At 38.7% G+C, this 26,549-nt stretch overlaps 1 protein-coding gene and 1 pseudogene across 1 annotated transcript in view; one reads left to right on the forward strand and one right to left on the reverse strand.

Moving 5' to 3' along the window:
• Positions 1-26,549, reverse strand: part of gpc6a (glypican 6a) — a 1,024,509-nt gene that overhangs the window by 497,601 nt on the left and 500,359 nt on the right. The gene's annotated exons all lie outside the window — the stretch shown is intronic.
• Positions 4,942-5,036, forward strand: LOC140481713 (U6 spliceosomal RNA; annotated as a pseudogene).

The raw sequence follows: 26,549 nt of genomic DNA on the forward strand, positions 1-26,549 counted from the left end.
TAGGTGGATTAGCCATAGGAAATGCAGAGTTACAGGGAAAGGGTTGGGTGGTGGGTCTTGGTTGGATGTTCGTCAGTGTGGACTTGATGGGTTGAGTGGTCTGCTTCCTCACTGTAGGGATTCTATGAATCTACCACTATTCCTTCAGTGTCACTGGGCCAACATCCTAGACTTTCTATCTTCACAGTTTTGTGGGACTTGCCTATAGAACATGGACTGCAATTATTCAAGAAAATAATTCAACAGCGCCTTCCTGAAGGCCACTAGGGATGGGCAATAAATGCTCGCTCAGCCAATGACATCCACATCACATGAGTGAATAAAAAACAGTGACTTAGAGAATAATGCTTTGAACAATTGAATGCATGGTCTCAAATCTGACCATTCACTGCATTCAGTTTCCAATCTCCAAGGTGTAATTTTAGAGTAACACTAAGATGAAATCAGATGGTTTGCAAATTGAAGTATTCTTATACAAAGAAGGTCACCCAGGAAACAGAGAAAATTGTGGGATATTGCAACAAAGCTGCTCCATTAACAAGATTATGCTGTTCTTGCCTTTTTTTCAGAGGTCGTAAAAGACTCCAAAAAGTCTGGGGTTGAAGGGTTTCAGGGCCAATTTGTTTATAGCTAACATATGCCCCTGCCTCAGGCAGAAGGCCATCAAATTTTAAAAAAGAACACTTCTACAATGAAAGGGGAGTGGCCAGTCATCCCAGCTCAGCTTTACACTGGTTTGGTTTGGATTTTAGCAGTAGTGTGGAAAAAGCTGCTGGTCCCAAAGAAACAGCTCCAGGCTGGCATTCTCTCTCTGACTTCTATCCTGTAAGAACCTGTGCTTGATTTTACCTTTTGTGCCAAAGGGTGTTTATGGGGATTGTTGCAAGTATTTGGAACAACATTATTAGTTTGGAATAATCTGTTGGGTTAAATTATTCGCTATTCTGTTCTCTTTTGTTTATGTTTCATTTGGTAATCGTGTAAATAAATAGTTTTATTTAAAACTAAATGGTTTGACCAGCGTCATCTCTCCTAGAATATCCACTTAAGACCTGCTTAAAACAACTAGCAAAGTTAAGGTCTAGGCTCCCTTCTTTGAAATGTTTTGAGGTGGCCTGGTCCATAACAATATATAGCAGAAAGAAGATAAAGATTGTCGCCAACTACAGAAAGGTAAATGAGCTTGGTTTTCAAGGACAAGTTAGAATCTCAAATGATTTGGGTCTTAGGATTTTTAAAATATATCTTCAGCAGATACAGACAAGCATAGATGGAAAAATCCTGGGCTGCATCAAACCTTGGGTGTTATTGTGTCTGTCATTATACCTGGTTAAATCCTTCGTGATAGAGATCTTGGACTAAGTTGCCTGCACAGCTGCTGGGTTGTAAGGGCTGATGACTCAGCGAACCAAAGGCAGGAAGTGAAGAATATACTCTTCAAATTACCCACACCCACAGTCTTATATTTGTATTTGCATCTCAGGTTCAGGTATGATAACAGATGTCACAGCCATTGGAATCTTAGAATCATCACACCTCAGAAGGAGGACATTCAGCCTCTCCTGTCTTCACAGCTCTCCAAATGAACAGCTCAATTTCTACCTCTGTCCTGCCTTTTCTACAAGCCCTAATCAATCGTTCTGTGTAACAAATGATTTTCCTCCTATCATTTTTGCTTCTTTTACTAATACTTTAATATTGTGCTTTGTAATTTTCATTTTTTTCATGAGTAAGAACAGTTTCTGCTCTATCTAGAACTTCCATAATTTTGAAGATTCTTATCAGATCTTTCCTCAGCCTTCCTTCTCCATGGAAAACTGATCCAACTTCTCCAATCTATCTTCTCATGAGAAGTCCTCATCTCTGCATAGGCCTTTCTGCACGCTCCCCCATGTATTTACATTTTTCCTATATTATAGCTCCCAGAACTGTACAAAATGCTCCAACTGAGGTCAAAACAGTGTTTTGTAAATTTTATGTCCAATTTGCAGACACAGAATTTGACATAAGAACATTGTCAGACTGCAGTTGGGAGAGGACATTGTTTGTGGGTTATTGATGATATGGTGATGGTGTTGGTGAAGTGCAGGAACATAGTTGTCTTCTCCCTCAGTTTCTCCCCCAGCAGGTATTGTGAACATTAGTGAAATAGTTGAATGCCGCTGCTTTTGTTCCAAAAATGTACTGAACAGAATTTTAACCTAACATGAAAAGTATTGGAATCATTATACTATAATTCCATCAGAAAGAATTCCATCCTTATGACTCATTTGGCTATTGGAAAAAAAACATGCAGTTCAGGAAAATCATTCTGAAAAAAATACAAATATAATCGAGCTGAAAAGAAGCGCAATGATATAATAAGTACTTGCTGCTATTAAATTTCAGAACTTATTAATGTAAGTCTTGAATTGTGAAACAGGAATGATGAACTAGAGCTCCTGTTGTTACTTTAACTGTGCAGATAGTTTTATGTATTTAATGGACCTTCCTATTTGTCCTTTACAGACATTGCAAATTCTGGTTTTTCTCAATGTTATGCATTGCAAACTCAGTAAAAGCTAATAGCTTTACAACTATGTCCATTGAGGCACTTCTGTGACAAACTACCTGGGTGTATCAGCAAATGAGCTGAGTGACCTTCTGTATTGAGTACATATATTAAAATTAAATTATAGTTCTCATTTGTAAACAAAAGTGCACATCAAATTTGTTACTTCAAGATCAAATTTTATGCATGTATAATTAAAATGAGCAAAGCAAGTATTATACACGGTAAAACTAACATCCACAATCCATAATTATCTGGCATGCTTCTGAACAACAGTGAGATCAACATTACTCACAGTTCTTGAATAACAATAAACTGTAATCGAAATAAACACTGGGATTGAAGGTCATGAGAACCACAAATATTTGCAAGCCATTGTTTAAAAAGGAAATGCGTTTAATTAACATACAATCCTACCAAAGCAGAAATATACACACAAGTTATGTTTTGCAGTTATCTCTTTTGTTCTTGATTGAGTTTTGTGGTTTAAGCCTACTGGTTGAATTCATTTGCAAATGGTTATTTTATGTGGAATGTCCAGCATGTTCTCTGGATGGCTCAGTGGACATATCCTTCATCATCTGTGTTATTGACTAGTTCAGGTCAGGTTCCTGAGATTCCTCATTGAATACATTTGTAGGAGATAGATAGATTTTTAATTAGTAATTAGTAACCATTAAGTGGTTATGGGGAGCCACAATGGTACTGAATGGTGGAGCAGGTTTGATGAGCTGAATTGCCTATTGCTGCTCCTTGTTTTTATGACCTTCCCCCAGTTTACCCCTTTTTCTGTGCTGAGAGAGTTGTAATTGATTGATAAATGGGAATTATAAGGATAGGTACCGCCTTCCCATTATTGCCCAATGACAACCATTGCGCATGTGTCTATGAGCAGAAGACAGGCTTCTGCCAACACTGTTGCAGTTAGTTAACTTGATTTCCCAGCCATCCTTCTTGCCTCTAAAGCCACCTTGAGTGCTTTGGGGAGGTTTCAGTCTTGAGTCATAAATAGGTACAATTCCACAAGTGGTTAAGAGGGCTTTTGTTCTCTTGATGTTGCCAGCCAATTGATACATTTTAGACCCCAAAAATTAAGAGAATTATCCCAGATTGACCAAATGTTCTCTGCAAACCCCATGACAGTGGTACAATGTAGAAGTGGCTGGTATCAGTCTTCTGGATTCTAATACGTACTTACTGCCCACATAGACTTTAGGATATTTATTTTTAAAATGTTCTACAGCCATTTCAGATCCAAGAATGGATATAATCCTGAGTTATTTTTGATTTTGGGAATATTCAGTCCACTGTCTGAGAACTGAAGGGTAGGAATGGAAATAAATTTGAAATGCAATTTCAGATTAGGGCCCCTTCAGAACACTGGGACTCCCAGGGTGTTCTTCTGGAAGTAGCTATTACCTTCCCCAAGAAGCTGAGAGCAAGGTACTAGTCTCTGATTGGATGGCAGATTTTGCTGGACATAACCTCCACTGTTGGGGTTTTGATTCTCAGATGGGCTAAACGCCGGCACTCCTCAGTGCCTTACTGGATTGCGGCTCAGCAGACTTTCCAAAAGAGGCTATCCAGCTGGGAAGCAAGACCCTGGATGCCTCAGCAAGGCTCCACCTATCATCAGAACAGAATGACATGCTGATGCTTTTATGTGAAGCATTTTACAATGATAAAAGAATGTCAGCAGATGGAAGTAGGTATACAAATATCTCCTCTCCAACACTGAAGTTACGGAATCACAGAATTACGGAAATGTCACAGTGCAGAAGGAGGTCATTTAGCCTATTGTGCCTGCTTCAGCTCTTCAAACAAGCATTATTAATCTATTGCCAATCTCCTACTTTTTTTTTCTCTCCCATACCCTTACAGATGTTTCTATCCAAATAACCATCCAATGCCCTCTTGAATGCCACAACTTAACCTGTCTCCTCTGCATTTCAAGGCAGTGTATTCCAATCTATAATTTCTCACTGAACATCATTTTAAATCCATGCCCTCTTGGTTTTGTTCCTTTTACCAATAAAATGTACTTGTTTTGTAAACATGGAATATAAGAAAGTTACAGCAATAATATATTTATTTGCATTGCCACAATGAAAGCAAGGACATTTTTGTAAACGCAGCAACATCTTCCACATTTCACCTTATGTCCTCATCTGTCACTCCCATAAGATACTTTGCACACAACTCTGGGCCCTTCCTTTGATTCCTTTCTTTCACCATTAGGTTTATCCCTGAAACATGCAACATCATTAGCAGTCATTGTCATTGACAATGTTTTGCTTGTCTTGCCATGGACTGCACATCACTCCACCAGACTGCTGCAGCAGTGTTCAATTGTAATCTTGGAAGCTCACAAGTTCACACATTTTCAGTGCTTGCTTCAGCAGCAGATATGCTAAAATTGGAAATTTACAGAGAAGATTAGCATGGTAAGGATGACATTAAAATTCACGAGGCGGTCCATGTTTTTTGTTGCTGAACAAAGAGACCTTGGAGCGCTGGTTCATAGTTCCTGGAAAGTGGAGGCACAGGTAGACAGGATAGTGAAGAAGGCATTTGGTATGCCTGCCTTTATTGAGCGCATTGAGTAGAGGAGTTGGGAGGTAATATTGTAGTTGTACAGGACATTGGTTTGGCCATGTTTGGAGTACTGCATTCAATTTTTTTCTCTCTCTGCTAGAGGAAGGATGTTGTGAAACTTGAAAAGATTCAGAAAAAAATTTACAAGGTTGTTACCAGGGTAGGAGGGTTTGAGCTATTGGGAGAGGCTGAATAGACTGCGGCTATTTTCCCTGGAGCGTCGGAGGCTGAGGGGTAAATGGTAAAGGTCTTTTTCCCAGGGTGGGGGAGTCCAAACTAGATGGCATAGGTTTAAGGTGAGAGGGGAAAGATTTAAAAGGGACCTAAAGGGCAACCTTTTCACGCAAAGCGTGGTGTGTGTATGGAATGAGCTGTTGGAGGAAGTGAAGGCTGGTATAATTACAACATTTAAATGCATCTGGATGGGTATATGAAGAAGAAGGGTTTAGATGGATACAGGCCAAACGTTGGCAAATGGGACTAGATTATTTAGGATATCTGGTCAGCATGGACAAGTTGGACCTAAGGGTCTGTTTCTGTGCTGTATAGCTCTATGACTCCAAATACCATGAAGTAAAAGACAATTCTGAAGCAATGCTAAGATAACAATGAAGGAGGATGCTGATTGTTTTTACTGGTTTGAGTGTGGCATTTTCAAAAATGATCCCAGCCTGGTGATAAATAATAAATGAGGGAAACTCATTCACAATCCAAAACACTCTTTCCCATTTTGATTTGCAGTGTCAGTTCCAGTACAATATAGGAGTAAAATAAGACTCCTGTTAAATTGCCAGAAAGCAATACCATTGCCAGAACGTCAATATATTGAGCAGACCAAACTGATTATTGATTTCAGTTTCTTTGAATTAGATCATTCTACCATCAATATCCAAGACACCATTATATTCTTCTTCAGATGCAGCAAACCCCATTGTAGCCCATGGATTATGCTGCATCTAACTTTGCATATTCTACATTGGTACATCAAACTAGTATTTGCTTTAGGAAAAACCTGATCCCATCAATTTATCTTGAAGGGATGGACAGATATTGTGCATGCATCCAGAAATTAGAGAGTGGATATCGATTTGGGTTATGGTTTGTGCCAGGAAGTTCGTGGCTAATACAACATTAAACAAATAGTCTTTTGGTCAGACTTTGCTTACAGGTTTGCAATTACTAATGCTTAAAACAGAATTGTGCAAATCTTTCTGCTTCCATGATAAGTGCAGTGACAGGATGCTGCCTGCATCAGTAACCGTGTGAGCAGAGTTAGCAAACTGACATTGACTTAGTGGAAGGTAAAATGTTGGATTTGAAATGTATGGGGTTGTGGTTATATATCAGATGATTAAATCACCTGCAATACATTTCATGAATATTTGTTTTGAGAATGTAACTATTCTGGAATAAATTCAAAATGAATCATTGTGTCCAACTGGTTGTGTGTGTGCTGTATTTAATTTTCTACAGAAAGATTAGGAATCTGCATTCCTTGACAAGTAAAATTATAGTATATACAGATAAAGTGTCATCGGCAATTTCTACATTTTACAGTACTGGGGTATATAATCCTTAGACTTGACAGATGCCACAGTTAAGACATTTGAAGAAGTTGCAACATTATTATAAATTTTTTTAAAAATTTCAGACAAACTTACCTACAGACAGCTTATGAACCAGTTAAGAAATCACAAAGGCACAGATATTGTACAAGTCTAAAATAAATCTGCCACTACTTAGTTCCTCTCATGCACCTCTAAGAGATCAGTTAACTTATACTGTGGCAATGTACTTCAGGTTGGACTACTTTGTCAGTGCTGAGAACCAGATCTTATTTTTCAAACACATTTATTAGTGCCACACTGCAGGTCTCTAAATCCATTTCACACTGTTGCATGTGCATACTCTTCTTCGGTGATAGTCTTAGACCTGTAATTAGTACAAATCAAAGAATGGTGTGTGTCACCTACTTTACTTAAGGTCCTCATTAATCGTCTGCTTTGACACTGAAATGGCTGAAATCTAGGGTAGGTACTCTGAGCAAGAGAGAGGAAGGAAAGGCAACCAATGCATTCTGAGAAGTCAGTGAATGTGATACACACAAAGAAAAAGCACTAAACATTTGACGGGGGGAAGATTATTATTAAACAAGGAAATAAAGAGACATGGATCAAGAGAATGCCAGACTTATAACCACAAGTATAGGTGAATATTTGAGTTGACACTAAAACTAAGAAGTGAATTTACTTACTTCAATAATTGGAGTCTGGATGACTTTGGTTTGAATCCAAGATTGTAACTAGCCTCTAAACATTGTGACTCTAAAATGCTCTTATCAATTTGTCCTGTGTTTAAACTAATCTTTTGATGTAATTAGATTATATATGATCAGCTTTTTTACTGCAAACTGGAAAAGAATAGTGTGTTATTAATGTTTATATATGCCATCCTGAGGTATGAAACGTATAAATACAGAAGCTCTTAATTATGTTTGTTGTGGCAACAGTGTATGAAAGGGTTTTCACTGTTACTCCAGCTGCTGCCTGAAGCAAGTTAACATGGAAGAGTTGTAGGTATCAATATAAAGAGGCCAGCAAATAAAGTGATGACAATAAAAACCTGCCACAATAATGAATTAATTCTCTGCTGAGAACAGTCTGAATGCTGTAACACATGTCACAAAACGTGTGACAGGTACAATGAAAATAAAGCAACTACCATGAGTCTGACACTTGTGTACATTATTATCAAGATGCAAAATGTATTAATACTAAACAAGGTGGGCTGGGACTTGCAGGGGTTACTCCAGAACAATTCTCTTTGAGAAACCATTTCATTTTGATTTTGCTTCCTAATGGTGGCACATTCAATTTTGGAAACACATCATGGAGAACATATTGCAGATGTCAGCAATCCTCATATAGCAGAGGATGGGGTGTTGGAATTCCATTGCCCTTTATGAAATAATATCCAAAACGTATTTGCAAACAGCCATAAAGATGTTGGAATTAAAAGGGAAACACATGCACCACTCGTGGATTTGGAGTTGTTGGTCTGAGTTATAATGTGACTCACAACTGGAGAGGCTAGCAGTGGATTGGAAATTCAGACATTGCAAGTGTGTTTGTCAAGTTGCTCCTGGATTTCCCAACCTAATGAAGCAGGTAGGCATGATGAAGACCCAAAGCTATCTATTTCACCACACGAGTGTATAGAGATCCCAGAATTCATGGATAGAACTCCCCAGAATCTAGATTACAGACTGAACTATAGAGCATTGCACCTTGGTCTCTGAGTTGTTCCAGGATGTCATGATCTAGTTTGTGAGAACCTACAGAATGTTTCATCCCCTGTGGAGTGGGAAAGGACCACAGAGAACAAACAGACATAGCTGAAAGTGATAGAGGAAGTCAGCAGCAGATTTGTGGTGCTGCACACATGTGCGCAGTGTTACTAAGGGTTCAATTAACTGATTTGGTCAACAAAAGTAAGGAGTGTTAACCAACTCAAGTTGCCTCCCCCTTCTGCAAATCATTCCTTGGTCCAGCATACACTGCACTGATCTCCAATACTCAAGGCATCCCCTCACATTTCCATCTGCTCAGCTGCACCAAGGCAATGTCACACTGGTCCCTCACTTTGATCCTCCACAAATGATAACTTTTCAGCCTCACACTCATTGACTCTTCTTTCTCTCCTTACAGAAGAACACCAAGGAGGGAAAGAGAATTGAAGTATGGGCTGACAGTGTTGACGCACCAGTATCAGTTCCCCTGATTATAACAGAGGAAGAAGAGATGATGGAGATAGATTGAATCTTCAAATGCCTGGTCACTGCTGATAGAGAGAATTTGCGTAATGACCTGTTGACAGGACTATAGCGTTACATTATTTGATTATATGCGATACTCCTGATGACTTGTCATCAACAATCAATGAAGTATGATTCACAAATTCATGACTCCAAACATCCAACATCATAAATTTTTTTTCACATTTTTGTACTCACAGTCTGACAAAAATCTCTGACTCCTGGCATGGTGGAGGAATGAAATTCAAGGACATGTTCACAGACTTTGAGCAAGCTTCATCACAAGACTCATGTCCATTCTTCGCCAGTTCAGGTGCACAATTCAGGAGGAACAGGAGAGCAGGTACTTGATTGATTACTTTATGAATGACACAATACCATACAAGTGAGGAGGGGCAGATATTGGAGACATTGTTCATCAATGCATAGTGGAAAGGGGCTAAGGACAGTCTGTGGGGTAATCTGCTGTGATATTGATATCACTTCACGCCTGGGATTTCATCTACTCTGGTAGTAGCTAAATTATGTTAAAGGAATATCAGATATACGTAAATGACTTGGTTAAGGCAAAGTTAAAAGAAAGCTGGGCATTGTGGTGTGCTGATGGATAAGCTCCCTGAATGTGTAGCTTCTCACTATAGTACAAGATTCTGGAATTATTCAACAGAACATGTTGTGGCACAAATGGATTACTGCAGAACCAACACTCAACTAATGAGCATAACTATACATAAAATTCTTGAAAATGGCATCTCTCAGAAACAAGTCAAGAGGTTTCACATGTACAAAACAATATTTGATATGTGATGTACAAGCTTAGGAATCAGGAGCAATCATTTGACATCTTTGAGCCTACTCCACCATTCAATAAAATCATGGCTAATCTGATTGCAGCTGCAAATCCACTTCCTACCTATTCTTAATACTCTGTTTGCACTGAAATAAAACAAAGGCTCGGGTAAGTCCTCAGTGTGGAAGATTATTAGGGAGACTGTTGCCCAGGAACTTTTAATGATGAAAACTGACCAGGTGATCCACTTTTCAGGCCGAAAGTCTAGATGTTGGTAAAGGCAGAATTGGGACCAGCTGATATTCCACCTATAACTGTCTACCTATACTTAATATTAAGGATTACAGATGAACAATGGTTTCTTGAATGAATCACTGGAGTATGCCTGATGTCCTACCAAGAGATTTTGAAACAGGGATAGGACGAGGGGATTGGGTGAGATGCTTTTCGGAGGGTTAGCAAAGATTTGTTTGGCGGAATGGCCTCCTTTGCATTGTAGAGATTCTATGATTGTATAAGTCAATGAATTTAACAGAAAAGAAAACTGCTGGTGAAAGGATAGATGGGCCCAGCTCATATACGCCATTGAAATTGTGAATTATTCAGTAATATATAGATAATATATAGATAACAAAAAAACTGTATTTTTGCATATTTTATGTTCTCTGCCATTTTAATGTTACTTGACACAACGTTCAAGTTACTACCAAGTTGCTAGCTTTAGCTTGAAAACTGATATCCTAGCAGTGATCCTGCAGAATTTTAGCTGCACGATTGCAACAGGATCCATGGCTTCTTGAGTTTCTGCAATTTCCATTACTCATTGAAGAGGATATCAAAGATAAAAGCTTTCAGTCTTTTATTAACTTTCACTTTTATGGAAGTACCACAGGAACAGGAGGTTTCACCAATATAAACAAACTAGGTACTTAAAATAATCCAACATGGCCATCAATTGCACCAGACCTTTTCCTTTTTCCTGGCAAAATAATATCAAATTGAAATGATTAAATTAGGAGAGTAGAATGCATATACTGGGCTATACACATATTGAAGAAGGGAATAGGTAAAAAAAAAAGGGCAGATGAGATGTCATGAGTAGAAGAAAGTGAGGATTGCAGATGCTGGACATCAGAATCGAGAATAGGATGTTGGAAAAGCACAGTAGGTCAGGCAGCATCCGAGAAGCAGCAGAATCAACGTTTCAGGCAAGACCCCTTCCCTGATGAAGGGCTCTTGTCCAAATGTCGATTCTCCTGCTCCTAAGATGTAATGAGTAGTGAGCCACATAGATCAGTGCTGAGGACTCAACCTTTTACAATTTATACAAATGACTGGATGAAGGGGCCACCAAAATATGGTTGTTAAATGTGATGCTACAAAGTTAGGTGGGTAAGTAAGTTGTGAAGAGGACATAATCAGACTATAAAGGGATATAAGTGAGGCTGAAGATCTGGTAAATGGAGTGCAATGTGGGAAAATGTGAAATTGTCCTTTTTGGAAGAAAGAATAAAAAAAACATATTATCTAAATGGTAGGAGATTGCAAAGCTCTAAGATGCAGAATGTTCTGGCGCATGAGTAACAAAAGATTTGCATGCAGGATGTCAATGCATTGGAAGTAGTTCAGGGAAGGTTTACTCGAGTAATGCCTGGAATAAGTGGATTGCCGTATGAGGAAAATGTTGTATCAGTTGGCTAGGGTTGTATCGGTTGGACTTTTGAAGAGTAAGAGCCAATTTGAGTGAAACAGATAATATCCTGAAGGATCTTGATAAGGCTGCTGCAAAAAGAAGGGTCCCCTTGTGGGAGAACATAGAACTAGAGGTCACCATTGAAAAAAAAGGGGTTGTCCATTTAAGATAGAGATGAGCAGAACTATTTTTCATTCAGAGAACCCATGAGTCTTTGGAACTAGTTTCAAAGATGATGAAAATTGGTACTGAACATTTGTAAGGCAGCGGGGGATAGATTCTTTATAAGCAAGGTGGTCATGGAAGGGGTGTGGGGGTCAGTTTATGGAATGTAGAGTTCAGGTTACAATCAACCTTGCTATGATTGATTGGATTGCAGAGAAGACTTGAGACACCAAATGGTCTAATCCTGTTCTTAACTCATACTTATGAGTAGGATAACAGCTAAATTAATAGAGATGTTTTTGAAGGGTTTAAAGTTGCTAGAAGCTATTTCATCTCAAAAGTCAAAAAGGAGGTATGAACTTAACCTGAATTTAAAATCAGCAATAAGCAGTTCAGAGTTCATGTTAGAAAGCACTTCTTCACATAGTCAAATTTGGAATTCTCTCTCACAAATAGCTAGAGGAATTGAAAATAGAAAATAGATTCTTTTTTATTAGGTAAGATTATTATTAAGGGATATGGAGTAAAGTCACTGGCAATCAGTAATAGAAGCAGATAACTAAATGGCAGAACAGCTTGAAAGGCCGAACGGCCTACAACTGAGTCATGGTTCCTTTCTGCTTTTTCCTCAAGTGGACTCAGTTGAGTTGATAGCAACTTTGGCTAATTATGTCCTTGTTCAAGTTTCTCTACCTGATGGTTTTCATCAATCATTCACATATGTAGTGCATGTTACAGAAGGCACTGCTGAATGGTCAGAACAAAGAACTCTAGTTCCAGGCCTGCTCCATGAGAATAAATACCAATGGGAACAAATAGATCAAACTATATCTCTCCATGTTGTGATTTAAATAGTTAATCTTGCTAAATTTCCCTCCTTTGGCTGGGGAAAAAGAGATGCAATGTCCTCCACCACTATCTCGGTACTGTTATGGATAGAGGAAGGACATAACAGCAATTGAACCTTATATATCATTGTCATTTTCCTCAGTACCAGACAGTATCATTAATGAGTTGAAACATTGTGCCTTCCTAAGTAAGGCTTGTCGAGTTTTGATGAGTTCTCTGTAGGACACCTGAGGATCCCAAAACAAATGATGTCTCTTTTCTGTGCAGTTTCTTTTATCTATGGCTTCTATCTTATTATCATCTGTCCTGTGTAATCCCATTTATAGAGAGGAGTACATTCAAACTTTACAAATTTATTGATTTGTTGTGTGACAAATTCAACTTGAATGGATCCCACTTGCCTGTAGTGAATCTCTCAGTGGCATAATCAGGGTCCAACAGAGACAAGTATAAAGGTGGACATGGCCCGAGTATACTGTGCTAACAGGCCTACCATTTCTCGAACCCATTCCTGGCACCAGACATTTTTGCTGATTCCTGTTCAGGACTAGCAGACCTACCCATTGCCACATGGTAGGCAGCTGATTATATTAATTAAAACCGAGTTAACTTCAATTAAAGGGCCAACTGGAAATTTTCAATCAGCTTCCAGTTTCCTGAGCTGACAGTGGGGTCACAATTTGACTGGAGATGGGCACCCACGTGCAGGCCATGGACCAATATTCCAGGCAGGCCCAGGAGTCTTCCCAGCCTGGGCGCAAGTGTAGACAAAGGCTGATTTGGAACCTCATTCCAACCTCCACAACAAACATGGCCTGGCTGCAAAACATGGATTTTAATTAACTTTTAAAATAGTTGGTGAGAGGGCACCTCCATATTGAAACCTTGTCTCATTTTCTTGTTCTTATAGATAGCTTAGTCCACCAACTTCAAGAGGTTACCCAATACCATCATATGGATAGAGAAACTGTCTCTGTGACAGGGGTGGAGTGATTTGATTCATTCAAAACACATAAACGTAAGCTACGCCATTTCCATGGGGTGGGGTTTGGGCAGAGAAACTGTCCTGATCTCTGGCTCTCTATGTCCTTTGTAAATCTGTGGTAGAGTATGCATTCCATGCTTGCTGTCTAATCCATTCCATGTTTTGTGGTAGGTAGTACTGCGATCGATTGTCACAAGAGGTTCTCAGAATATGAGGTGGACTGATGCAGGCTGAGTACTAAACAGCAGACACAATAAATGTGAGCTGTTTTGAAGGGAGGCATGTCATCTGTCTTTTATCCACTGCAGCACATCATTCCTTTCAAAGGTTACTAGCTCTATGGGAATCCAAAACTGCAGATTCCTTCATAATCATCATTATCGCCCCTCTGCAACCAGCTAGCAGTTCCAAATAGATCAGCCCAGTTTTATAAGCCATTTGCACTCTTTGTTGTATAAAGGTGGCTAAGGTATGAGCTGTCAATAATTAATCAAACTCAACAGTTCAAGTGATAGGCAAATACTAAGCTCTAATAAGTTGATAACTTCAGTTTCCCGGTTTCATGTCCAGTGTTTTGCCACGTTGGCTTTCAACAGCAATTTGTGTTCATTACGTAATAATTTAAATTGACAAAGTGTATGTAATGGAGGAGAAAGTGAGGACTGCAGATGCTGGAGATCAGAGCTGAAAATGTGTTGCTGGAAAAGCGCAGCAGGTCAGGCAGCATCCAAGGAGCAGGAGAATCGACGTTTCGGGCATGAGCCCTTCTTCAGGAAAGTGTATGTAATGCAGGGTAATGTCTCAAGGCACTTCACAGAATAGTAGTCATATGAAAATAGACACCAAGTCAAAGAACAGCTCAGCAAGTCTAACAGCATCTTTGAAGAGAAGTCAGAGTTCACGTTTCAGGTTCAGTCACTCTTCCTCAGAACTGAATGTTAACTCTGATTTCTCCTCACAAATGCTGCCAGACCTGCTGAGCTTTTTCAGCAATTTCTCATTTTGTTTCTTATTTACAGCATCCACTGTTCTTTCAGTTTTTACCAAGTCAAAGAAGTAGATACTAGATTACATAGGAGTGCACATGTGGGATGTTGAGTGCAGAAACAGGCTGTTTGGTTCAACACATCCTCTGGAGTTTCTTCAACTAACTGTAACATCATTACTCACCTCTTCCTTTTAAGTCTAGATAGTCTGCCTTAAGTACATTTTTCAGAGATTTCAACCTCAGCAATATGTGTTCATTAAGTAATAATTTAAATTGACATAGCGTATGTAATGCAAATGTTCTTAAGGCACTTCACGGAAGAGTAATCATATGAAAACAGACACCAATAGCAGGAAAGACAGTGAAGAGGAGTTTCTGGGAGTAATTTAGGAGACACAGCAGAGATTCATCCTGAGGAAAAAGAAGTATGGTGCAAAAAGGATGAGGCAACCATAGTTGACTGGGGAAGTCAGGGATAGCATAAAAACAAAAGAGAAAACATATAATGTGGTGAAGCGCAGTGGGAAATGAGAGGATTGGGAAGCTTGCAGAGGGCAACAAAAAAAAGAAATAAGGAGGGAGAAGATTATATATGAGGGTAAGCTAGCCAGTAATATAAAGGAAGACTGTAAGAGTTTGTTTAGATATGTAACGGGCAAAAGAGAAGCAAAATTTGAGCGACTGGAAAAAGATGCTTGAGAGATAGTAGTGAGGAATGAGAAAATGGCTGAGGAACTGAATAATTACTTTGCATCAGTCTTCACGGTGGAAGACATGAGTAATATCCCAAAAATTCAAGAGAGTGAGGGGGCAGAGCTGAGTATGGTGGCCATCACCCCAAGAAGAAAGGACCAGATGGAGTACTCCCCAGAGTTCTAAGGGAGATAGCTGAAAAGATAGTGGAGGAGTTAGTGGTGATCTTGCAGGAATCGCTAGAATCGGGGGGGCCCCAGAGGACTGGAAAATTACTAACATGCCAACACCCCTGCTTAAAAAGGGAGTAAGGCAAAAGACGGAAAATGACTGACTGATTAGCTTAACCTCAGTCATGGGTAAGATCCTGGAATCCATTGTGAAGATAACATTTCTGACTACTTGGAAGCATATGGCAAAATAGGGTAAGTCAGCATGGTTTCATGAAGGGGAGGTCATGCCTGACAAATCTTCTTGAATTCTTTGAGGAAGTAACAAGTAGGTTAGACCAAGGAGAGCCAATGGATGTTATCTACCTAGACTTCAAGAAGGCCTTTGACAAGGTGCCACACAGGAGGCTCCTGAGTAAGTTAAGGGCCCATGGTATTAGAGGCAAGGTGCTAGCATGGATAGAAGCTTGGCTGTCTGGCAGAAAGCAGACAGCAGGGATAAAATGTTCTTTATTTGAATAGTAACCATTGACAAGTAGTTTTCTGCAAGGCTCAGTGATGGGACCACAAAATTTCATTTTGTACATTAACGATTGAAATGAAGGAACTGAGGGCATTCTAATAAAGTTTGCACACAATACAAAGATAGGTATAGGACAGGTAGCATTGTGGAGGTGGGGATTCTACAGAAGGATTTGGATAAGTTAGGAGATTGGGCAAAGAGGTGGCAGATTGAGAACAACTTGGAAAGTGTGAGATCATGTACTTTGGTAGGGAGAATAGAGACATGGACTATTTTATAAATGGGGAGAAAATTCAGAAGTCTGAAGTTTTAATCCAGGATTCTCTTAAGGTAAACTTGCAGGTTGAGTCAGTAGTTAGGAAAGCAAATGCAATGATGGCATTTTTTTTTGAGAGGACTTGAATATAAAAACGGAGATGTACTTCTGAGGCTTTATATCACTCTGGTCAGACTACATTTGGAGTATTGTGTGCAGTTTTGAGTCCCATATCTCCGAAAGAATGTACTGGCCCCTGGAGTGTGTTCAGAGGACGTTCACAAGAATGGTCCCAGGAATGAAAAACTTAATGTATGAGGAATGTTTGAGAACCCTGGTTCTATACTTAACAGAGTTTAGAAGGATGAGGGGGATCCAATTAAAACACACAGAATATTGAATGGCTTGGACACAGTAGATGTTGATAAGGTGTTTCCATTGGTAGGAGAGACTAGAACCCGAGGGCATAGCCTTAGAATAAAGGGAAGACCCTTTAGAACTGAGATAAGGAGAAACTTCTTCAGCCAGAGAGTGGGGAATCTATGGAATCTACTGCCACAGAAAGCCAGGTCATTGAGTATATTTAAGACGGAGATTGATGGGTTTTCGATTATCAAAGGGATCAAGGGTTATGGGGAGAAAGCGATTGAGAAATGTATCAGCTATGATTGAATGGCGGAGCAGACTCGATGGACTGAATGGTCTAATTTCTGCTCCTATGTCTTATGGTCTTTTGGTTTGACTCTGTGATAGCCAATTCTTCATTCTCACTGTGCCCTGCATAAAGATGTTTCATCTGACTTTCCAAACTGGTCTTCCTCATAGATCAAACTATTTTTTTTCTGTGTGCACTCATCAAAACCTTTATAACTTGAAAGATCTTTGTCAGGCTGCCCTCAACCTGCTCATACTAAAAGAAAAGAGATATGGCCAGCTTACCCCTTCATACATTTGTATACCCATACATTTCTGATGTCAATTTTGTAAAACATTCTTTTTGCCTCCTCCAAGAGCTGACATATCCTTTTTAATCCAATGACCAGAATTGTACTGTCGATGTTTCAAATAAAGAGTTAGACGTAAGTTGAGCATAGCCTCTCTACTTTGCAATTCTATACTTGCAAAAGTAAACTGTAATGCCTGTTGCATTTTCTCATGGCCTTCTTATGCAGTGTTTCTTCTCCTAATGAATTTGGGAATTGCACTTCCAGTTCCCTTTGCTCCTCTAATCCACCAAAACATGAGATATAGGATATCTCCCCATAACCTTTCTCCCCATAACCCTTGATCCCTTTGATAATCGAAAACCCATCAATCTCCGTCTTAAATATACTCAATGACCTGGCTTTCTGTGGCAGTGGATTCCATAGATTCCCCACTCTCTGGCTGAAGAAGTTTCTCCTTATCTCTGTTCTAAAGGATCTATATCACATGGCCTTTCAAGCCTGTCTGCCACTTAAGAAGTTTGTGGCTTTGGATTGTGGCTTTAAGTTCACTTTCCTCTTAGCTATACTACCTGGCAACCCCACAATATACCTGGCTCAACTGAAGGTCAAAAAGTCTGTCTAATGCAGCCCTGTATTTCTTGCCAGAGTTTTAATAGCTTAGATTTATCTGTGTTGAAATTCATTTATCAATATTGTGTCCAATTTTGCAAGTCTACAACTAGGCATTTTCAGGATAGCAACCTTTAACTAGTGGAGTGCCACAGGGATCAGTGCTTGAACAAAATTTACAATATACACTAATGACTTGAATAAAGGAAGTGAATATATTACAGCCATGTTTGTGGATGACACAAAATAGATTGGAAAGCAAAGTCATGAGAATGGCACAAAGAGTCTGAAGAGGGTCATTGACAGATGAAGTGAGTGGACAAAACTTAACTGATGGAATATCATGTGGGAAAATGTGAGATTATGCACTTTGGCATAAAAGAATAGAGGAGCTAAATATTATTTAAATGGAGAAGAGCTGCAGAAAGCTACGGAAAAGAAACGAGGCTCCATGTTCAGTGGTAACAAAGAAGATAAATGGAATGTGGCTTTTATTTCAAACGGAATGCAGGATAACAATAAGAAGGCTTTTCTAAAATTATATGGAGCACTAGTCAGTGCACAACTGGGAATATTATGAATAGTTTTTGGGGGCTCTTAACAAAGGAAAGATATATAGGCATGAGAGACAGTCAAAAGACTGATATCACATTGGACGGACCGTGAAATGAGGAGTGTTGCTTGGGCTTGGAATCATTGGTGTTGAAAAGAATAAGAGGCAACCTTATGGAAGCATCCAAGATTCTTAAGGAATTTGATAGGATATATGTGGTGAGGTTGTTTCCCTGAAGTCTAGGACATAATCTCATAATAAGGGGTTGCACATTTAAGACAGAGATGAGGAAGTATTATTTCTCTCAGAAGTTAGTGAATTTGTGGAACTTTTATATTCCAGATGACTGCTGAGATTTGATCCTCACGTATGTTTAAGGCTGAGATAGGCAGACAGATTTTTAATCAGTAAGGGAATCAAAACTTTGAGGAAAAACCATAAAGCGGGGTTAAGGATAATCAGATAATCCATGATCTCAGTGAATGGCAGAGCAGACGTAATGGGCGGAATAGCCTATTACTGCTCCTACATCTTTGGTTTTGTTGAAATTTATTACAGTGCTCCCCAGAATTGATTATCGCCACACATATATACAGACAGACACATGCACTCACATACTCATACACACATATGCGCCCACACATACATACTCACATGGACACATCCACCCAGACATTAACTGAAACACATGTGCACCCACACATACACACTTATTTGAATATACTCACACAACTACACAAATACACATACATAAATGCTTACACACACAATCATTGGCACATAAACACCTACACACACACACACACACACACACACACACACACACACGTATACACAGAAACATGTGTGACTACACAGAAAATTTGGAGTTATCAACACATTTAAAAATCATGTTTTTGATTCCAATGTCATGGTTATTAATTTAACAATGGAGTGATTTTTAGAAGGAAATCTCAGAGTGTTGGTCCTTGATGGTTGAAAGTACAGTCATCAATAGGGATGAGCAGAGTAGGATACACAAGAGACTAAAGTTGGAGACCCAGAGTTCTCTAAGGTTTGGAGAGCATCATACAGATAAGGAGACATGAATCCATAAGGGCGTTTCAGTGAGAGACCAACACTAAACTTGTGGCATTTGAGCATTGGGTACCAATATAAACCCACAAAGAAAGGGATAATGGGTGGGTGAGCTATGATAGTTAGCAGAGAGAAAGCAGAGTTTTAAAGAAGTTGAAGTTTCGACAGTGAATTACGGGCAACTGACTATGATAATTTTCATATATAAGTGCCAACATGATTAAAGCCATGGAGCTCAACATTCAGCAGAGATGGACTGAGGCAGGAGTGGGCAAGTAATGTTACAGAAGTGCAATTCTGGGGAGATTTAGATGGAAAAGATATGAGGTTAAACATTCAACTTCAGATCAAATGAGTCATAAATGTGACAATCTGATTCAGCCTGAGTCAGAGGGCAGAAATGGGGTTAAATGGCCACATAGATAATTATTTTGAAATAGAGAAATGGCTTGTAATCCTATAATCTAAGCAGGTGTCCAATGTTGTTACTATTGTGTACATTCGGTTTCAACACACAGTGGAAAAAGTTGCCCTTAGTCTATAAAACTCAGTCTTATTCCAATAGCCATCTTGTCAAACATTCCTAATTCACAAACTTCAAATAGCTGCTACTACTGTCACCAACAACAGATACTTAATCATCTCTCCATCACTGTAGCACATAATAAAACTTATAATTCAGATAAAGAGTTTGAGACATAATATATCAGTCTTTTCCACATTGCTGGGTGCATGACAAAGATTTCATATATCCACCATTGCATTTTCTCCAAATTTTGATCACAACACTAGATCACTTTGATCTCCTTCAGAATGCAGGTGTGTTTTGAAAATGGTTATATCTCAAGATATGCAGACTTTCTGATCCCATGATTTATTTCAGACCTCAGTTGAAATTGACAGTGTATAATCCAAGCAGCCTTTTGCTGATGTCGACTTACTTTGAACTGCTGATTATTGCAAATGCGACTCCCTGCTTGACTGCAGCATTCTAAATCATCAGATGGTGCAAGAAAGAAAATACTAGCAGATTAAGTTTTAAAGACTTCATTATAAGACAGGAGTCAGACAGACCTCTCAGTACAGTCAATCCTCATGTTGGCTCAATTTTAACACAGATGCTCTTGTTAAAAGGATATTGAACAGCGGATCTGATGTTTTGCAATAACTTATCAGAAGAAGAATTCAAAAAGTTGCAGTTTATCCCTGTCCATTCTGACAGATGTGTAGCTCATTTCCATTCTAATTGTTTTGATCGCTGTGCTTCTGACAGTGTGTTAGATCCTTGTCCATTCTGACAGCGGATAGATGATCTACCCATTTCCAACAGAGCATGTAGATCACTGTCCAATCTAACAGGCGTTGATTACTATCCATTCCCACAGTGGTCATGATTGTTGTTGATTCTGACATAGTGTATAGATCATAGCCAATTCTGACTGATGTGTTGATGTCTGTACATTCAGACAGAGTATGTAGATGATGTCCATTCTGACACATTGTGTAAATCCTTGTCCATTCTCACAATGTGCAGATCACTGCCCATTCTGACAGAGTGTATTGATCTCTCAATAGACAGACTTTCACAGCAAGATCTTTATGCTGAGTGCAATGCTGTCTTTAATCCTTTAATTGTTCAAATTTACAGATTTCTCTTATGCATTAATCAATTTTTTTTTCAATTTGATTCATAATATTGCATACTTACTGTTCAGATGTAATGTACACTTGGGTTCAAAACATGTCTTCAAACTTTTAAAATTATGTTATATTTTCTTTGCTCTTCAGAGAGATTTCGGCTGGATTATACCTATTGTTTGTGTAAACCTCCTCACCACTATGCCAATAATTATCAGGTTTATCCTCCTTCCCTTTTTTAAACAAAGGTGTGATGTTTGCAATCCTCATCCTCTCTAACACCATACTGGCTCTAAGAAGGACTGTAAGATTATAATTGGCACTGTCACAATTTCTACCTTTATTTTTCTCAGCAAAGTGGGAAGTCTCCCATCTTAACCAGTTGACTTATCCACTTTAATTAATGCAAATCCTTTAAAAGTCTGCTTTTTATTTGTTTTTACTGTATCTAGTTTAAGCAATTAGCTTCGGTAAAGTCCTCTTCATTAGTAAAACGAAAGTGAAGATGGAGCAAATTACTGCAGATGCTGGAATCTGTACTAAAAACAACAAATGTTGGAGATCACAGCAGATTGGTCAGCATCCATGGAGAGAGAGCAAACTAATGTTTCAGGTCTAGATGAAAAGTCATCGAGACTCGAAATGTTTGTTTGCCCTCTCCCCACAGATGCTGCCTGACGCACTGTGATCTCCAACATTTGTTGTTTTCACTAAGATGAAGTTCTCTGCCTCCACATTGATTTTGTTTTAATCCTTAATTAACACAGTACTTTTCAGATGAAGCTTTTACTTTTAAAATGCCCATAGATGATCTTTGGATCACTATTATTTGTGCAGACTCTCTGCTCTTTTTTAATTCCTGGATTAGTAATCTTCATCTATACTCAGTGACAAATGCCATGCCATGCTATTCATTTACAATTCCTCCACTCATCCCCTTACATGAAGCATTTGTTAGTGCAGTCTTTTATAGTTTCTATATCATTTTGGATTTTTTTTTGCACAGTTACTCCAAATAACATATACTTAACAATTCTGATTCAATTACTCTAAATACGCAAATTGTATGCAGAATACAAAATAATGTGCATTCAAAAATCATGAGTGCAATACATCAAATGTATTAGTACATATTCCAATGTAATACAACATAATTAGTCAGCAGAAAGCATGATGTTGACAGGGATAGTCAGTTTGCATGCCTGTTCTGAATGTGCAGCAGTCCATCTTAACATACAGAACCAAGTATAGCTGAGAATAGACCAAGCTGCCTGATTGAATTGAATGTATTTGTGTGATAGGCAGCCATGGGACACATACCAGAGAAGAAGGGTCAAGTCAATTGTACTTCAGTTTCCAGCCTGTTTCCAGAAAGCATTGATTGTCAAGTACAAATGGCTTGCACTCAGAAAAGAATTAACCTGCTGGCCATACATTTATAGTGTGAAATAAATCCTGTATTTAAAAAGAACATAGGTTAATTCATGTGGCAAGTGCATGCAAAATATATTCAGGACATATTAAGCAGAACAACTCATTATTTTCTGAAAACAATTTTTAATTAGACTACTAAAGTAGTTCAGGAGCACATACCAGTCATCAACATCAACAAAGGACACTTCCACTTCATCATTATTACTGTATAGTACATGCATAGTACACAGGTACTCCCAGGAGCCAAACAATTGAGCAGGAAAAGACCAACTTTTGAACAGTGCATGGCTGCATTAGCGGGTGTTTCAGGATATTGATGTGAATTAGTGTGGCATGCCTTCAAACAGTAATATTTTCTTCACAATAAATAGAGCATTACAAAATAATTACAATCTCAAGGGCAAAATGTGGAAATCATACAGGAAAATGAACAACCAGTTTTCAATTACCAATTACTGTGTAGGGTAGAGGAAATTTGCAAAAATAAACCAGGGCTCTCCATTAAGGTGGTCAAGCCCCAAGTCACAATTTTACAACTTCATTTGCACTTTGAGACACATTATCATCAGAAGGTTTGCTGACTGATGATCTTCCAGCAGTTTATTAAAGTTTAATGTACCCGTTTATTACTCTCATATATTCATTCATACAGGCTGTTGCAGAACTGCCACCCTCCCTTTGTAATATTCCAGATTTAATTCCTAATATTGAATGCATCACTTGCATTTGTACCTATTGTAATTCCATTTTTAATTTGCAAAAGACTATTAGGTGTAGCGATCCTTTCAATTCCACAGATTTCTCATAAAACATAATGGAAATCCTATTCTTAATAATGTTGGTGTATATGAGTCAAATCATCATTTTGCAGCTTCTAAGCTTTCTTGGATCTTCATGGCTCTTTTACAGGGCAAATAAAATTAACCAATTTAAATTCTCTTATATATTGTAAATGTAGTGTTACAACATGGCGTAATTTGCACATTAAAATCTTCTGGCAAGTTAGATTCACAGTTACTTATGATAGTTTATCACTGGTTCTGAAATAGAGTAGATTGAAGAAATAAATAATACAAAAAGAAATGCATATTTTGGCCAGTGTATTGGTTGTTGCAGGAAAGCAAAGTGGAGAGACTGGATATCAACTCTTAATAGAAAAATGTATGAGATATATATTATTTTGAAATATACATGAGAATTGCACTCAAACAGCTCCCAAATTACTCAAAGGGTCATTCATTTTCTCAGTGCTAAAGGACAGATTGAGGGCTCTTGCTGACTGGGGTCCTATCAGCAAAACATCAAAGTGTTTTGAAGGTTGTTAATTCAGGCAAGGGCCCTTTATTATTTGTTCATGGGATATGCGTGTTACTGGCTGAGCCAGCATTTAATGCCCATTCTTAATTGCCCTGGAGCAAATGGTGGTGAGCGAACTTCTTGAACCACTGTAGTCCATATGCTACAGGTAGACCCACCTTAAACACCCCTATCATATCTGCCACTACCCTTACAGTGCATTCCAGTCACCTACCACTGTCTGTGAAAAACTTGCCCCTCACATCTTCTTTGAATCTTACACCTCTTACTTTAAATGCATGCTCTCTAGTAATAGACAATTAAACTCCAGGAAAAAGATTCTGACTGGCCATCATAATTTTATAGACTCCTATCAAGTCTCCCGTCAGCTTCCACTGCTCCAGAGAAAATAAGCTTTGTTTGTCAAGCTTTTCCTTATAGTTCATACCCTCTAACCCAGGTCAAATCCTGGTAATCTTTTGCACACCCTCCTAGGCCTCTGCATCCTTCCTGTAACGTGGCAACCAGAATTGCATGCTATATTCAAAGCGGCCTAACCAAACTTTTATAGAGCTGCATCATCACTTCCTGACTCCTGTACTCAATGTCCCAACCAATAAAGGCAAGCATACAATATGCCTTCTTTACCATCCTATCTATTCGTGTGGCCAAAGGAGCAATGGATTAGGATCCCAAGATCCCTCTGTACATCAGTACTGGTTAGGGTCCTGTCATTTACTGTATACTTTTCCTTAACATTTGATCTTCCTAAGTGCAACACCTCATATAACCAGATTAAACTCCACCTGTCATGTGTCCAACCATATCTGCAACCAATCTATATCCAGCCATATCCTTTGACAACCTTCTACATTATCCACAACTCCACTGATCTTTGTGTCATCAACTAACTTACAAACCCATCCATCTAGGTTTTCATCCTAGTCATTTGTATATATTACAAACAGCAGAGTTCCCAGTAAGGATCCCTGCGGAACACCACTAGTCACAGACCTCCAGCCAGAAAAACATCCTTTCACCACTGCTTTCTGTCTTCTATGGGCAAGCCAATTCTGAATCCAAATGACCAAGTCACCATGGATCCCATACACATTGGCTCAGTGGTTAACACTGCTGCCTTTCAGCACCAGGGACCTGAGTTTGATTCCAGCCTCAGGCTGTGTGGAGTCTGCATGTTTTCCTTGTGTCTGTGTGGGTTTCCTCCAGATTCTCCAGTTTCTTCCTATAGTCCAAAGATGTGCAGGTTAGATGGACTGGACATGCTAAATTGCATACAGTGTCCAGAGATGTGGAGGCTAGGTGAGTTAGCCATGGGAAATGCAGGGTTACAGGCAGAGGGTAGGGGAATGGGTCTGGGTGGTATGCTCTACCGAGGGTCAGTGTGGACTCAATGGGCCTAATCGTCTGCTTCCACACCGTAGGGATTCTATGATTCGATGATCTAAATCTTCTCAATGACTCTACCATGAGGGCCTTACAAAAATCCATGTAAACAACATCCACTATTCTACCTCATCGATGACCCTATCACTTCCTCAAACAAAATCAGACATGGCCTGCCCCACACAAAGCCATGCTGACTGTTCCCTAATTAGGCCATGCTTTTCCAACTGTGCGTACATCCTTCCCCTAAGAATCCCCTCCAACAGCTGCCCAATCACTGATGTAAGACTCACTGGTCCACAATTTCCTGGATTATCTCTATTTCCCTTCTTCAACAGAGGAATAACATTAGCTGCTCGATGGCGGAGACTAGGATTTATTTAGATATAGCAGTGGAAAGAAAGGTGCTTTCAGAAATTCTGTATTAATGATCATTGAGAAAGGAATGTAGTAAATGTTGAAAAAGTTATACCTGTTACATCGACATAAGATTTTGTTCCATTGACTTGGATTACGACCACTTTGATGAGAAAGGAATTGCATTTGCATAATATTCCTTTGGTATCATATGAATATTCTACTCTCTTTACCATCAGTACACAGTTATATGCAAACTTTGGCAATTCCTCAAAATGTACTGACAGAAATGCTGAAAGTTAGCAAGTCTACAAATATGTGTTAAAAACATCTATACCAACATAAATTAAAAAAAATCATACTTGAGAAAATCATTTTTATTTGGACAACATTTTAGGAAGATACAGAATAGTAAGTTTTTCAAAGATGTAATTCTGCAGGTTGTTCATTTTATCATTAACTTCTTTGAGAGTGAATCCTAAACAGCAACATTTGTAACTGTCCCGTCAGCATTCGTGTTTCTTCTTTACGTTGAAAGCAGTCAGTAATAAGAACAAATAATTGTGACTGATTGATTGTTTCTGACAATGTCCAGTTTCAGCTTCCAACTTTTCTGATTTGTTCTGACAGTCTCCAGTCTACTTCTAATAGATCTACTTCTTTTCTAGCGAGAACTTTCCAATGCAAGATGAAGAATTGATTCCTTTTTTGTAAAGCCCTAACAAAATGACACATGGATTGTCAGTGTGTGTGCATCTTCATTTTAGTAAGGAATGTAGGCATCATGGGCAGTGAAACCACCAACTGAACTAGAATACAGGTCATTATCTGGACAAAATGATATTTGTTCTGAAGAATTCCACACTTCATTTAGAGCTGATAGTTTTTTGCCATATTTAAAAGTGGATGGAGATTTATTTGGGTCGCAGAAGGTATGGAAAATAATATCAGAACAATACAACTGATGTGAATGGCTGACTGAACCATTTGATTTTCCCATTTTACATTTTGCGGGGATATCTCCACAGGTTTGAAATTAAACACTTTATACAATGTACTTAGCTTAAAGCAATTACATAAATATTCCAATATATACTTTCATGATAAGCATAAAGGTCAATTAAAAAGAAAAAGATACACCTCACCAGTCCAACACCATATT

Source organism: Chiloscyllium punctatum, chromosome 9 (genome assembly GCF_047496795.1).
Source record: "Chiloscyllium punctatum isolate Juve2018m chromosome 9, sChiPun1.3, whole genome shotgun sequence".
In the NCBI taxonomy this organism is placed as follows: domain Eukaryota; kingdom Metazoa; phylum Chordata; class Chondrichthyes; order Orectolobiformes; family Hemiscylliidae; genus Chiloscyllium; species Chiloscyllium punctatum.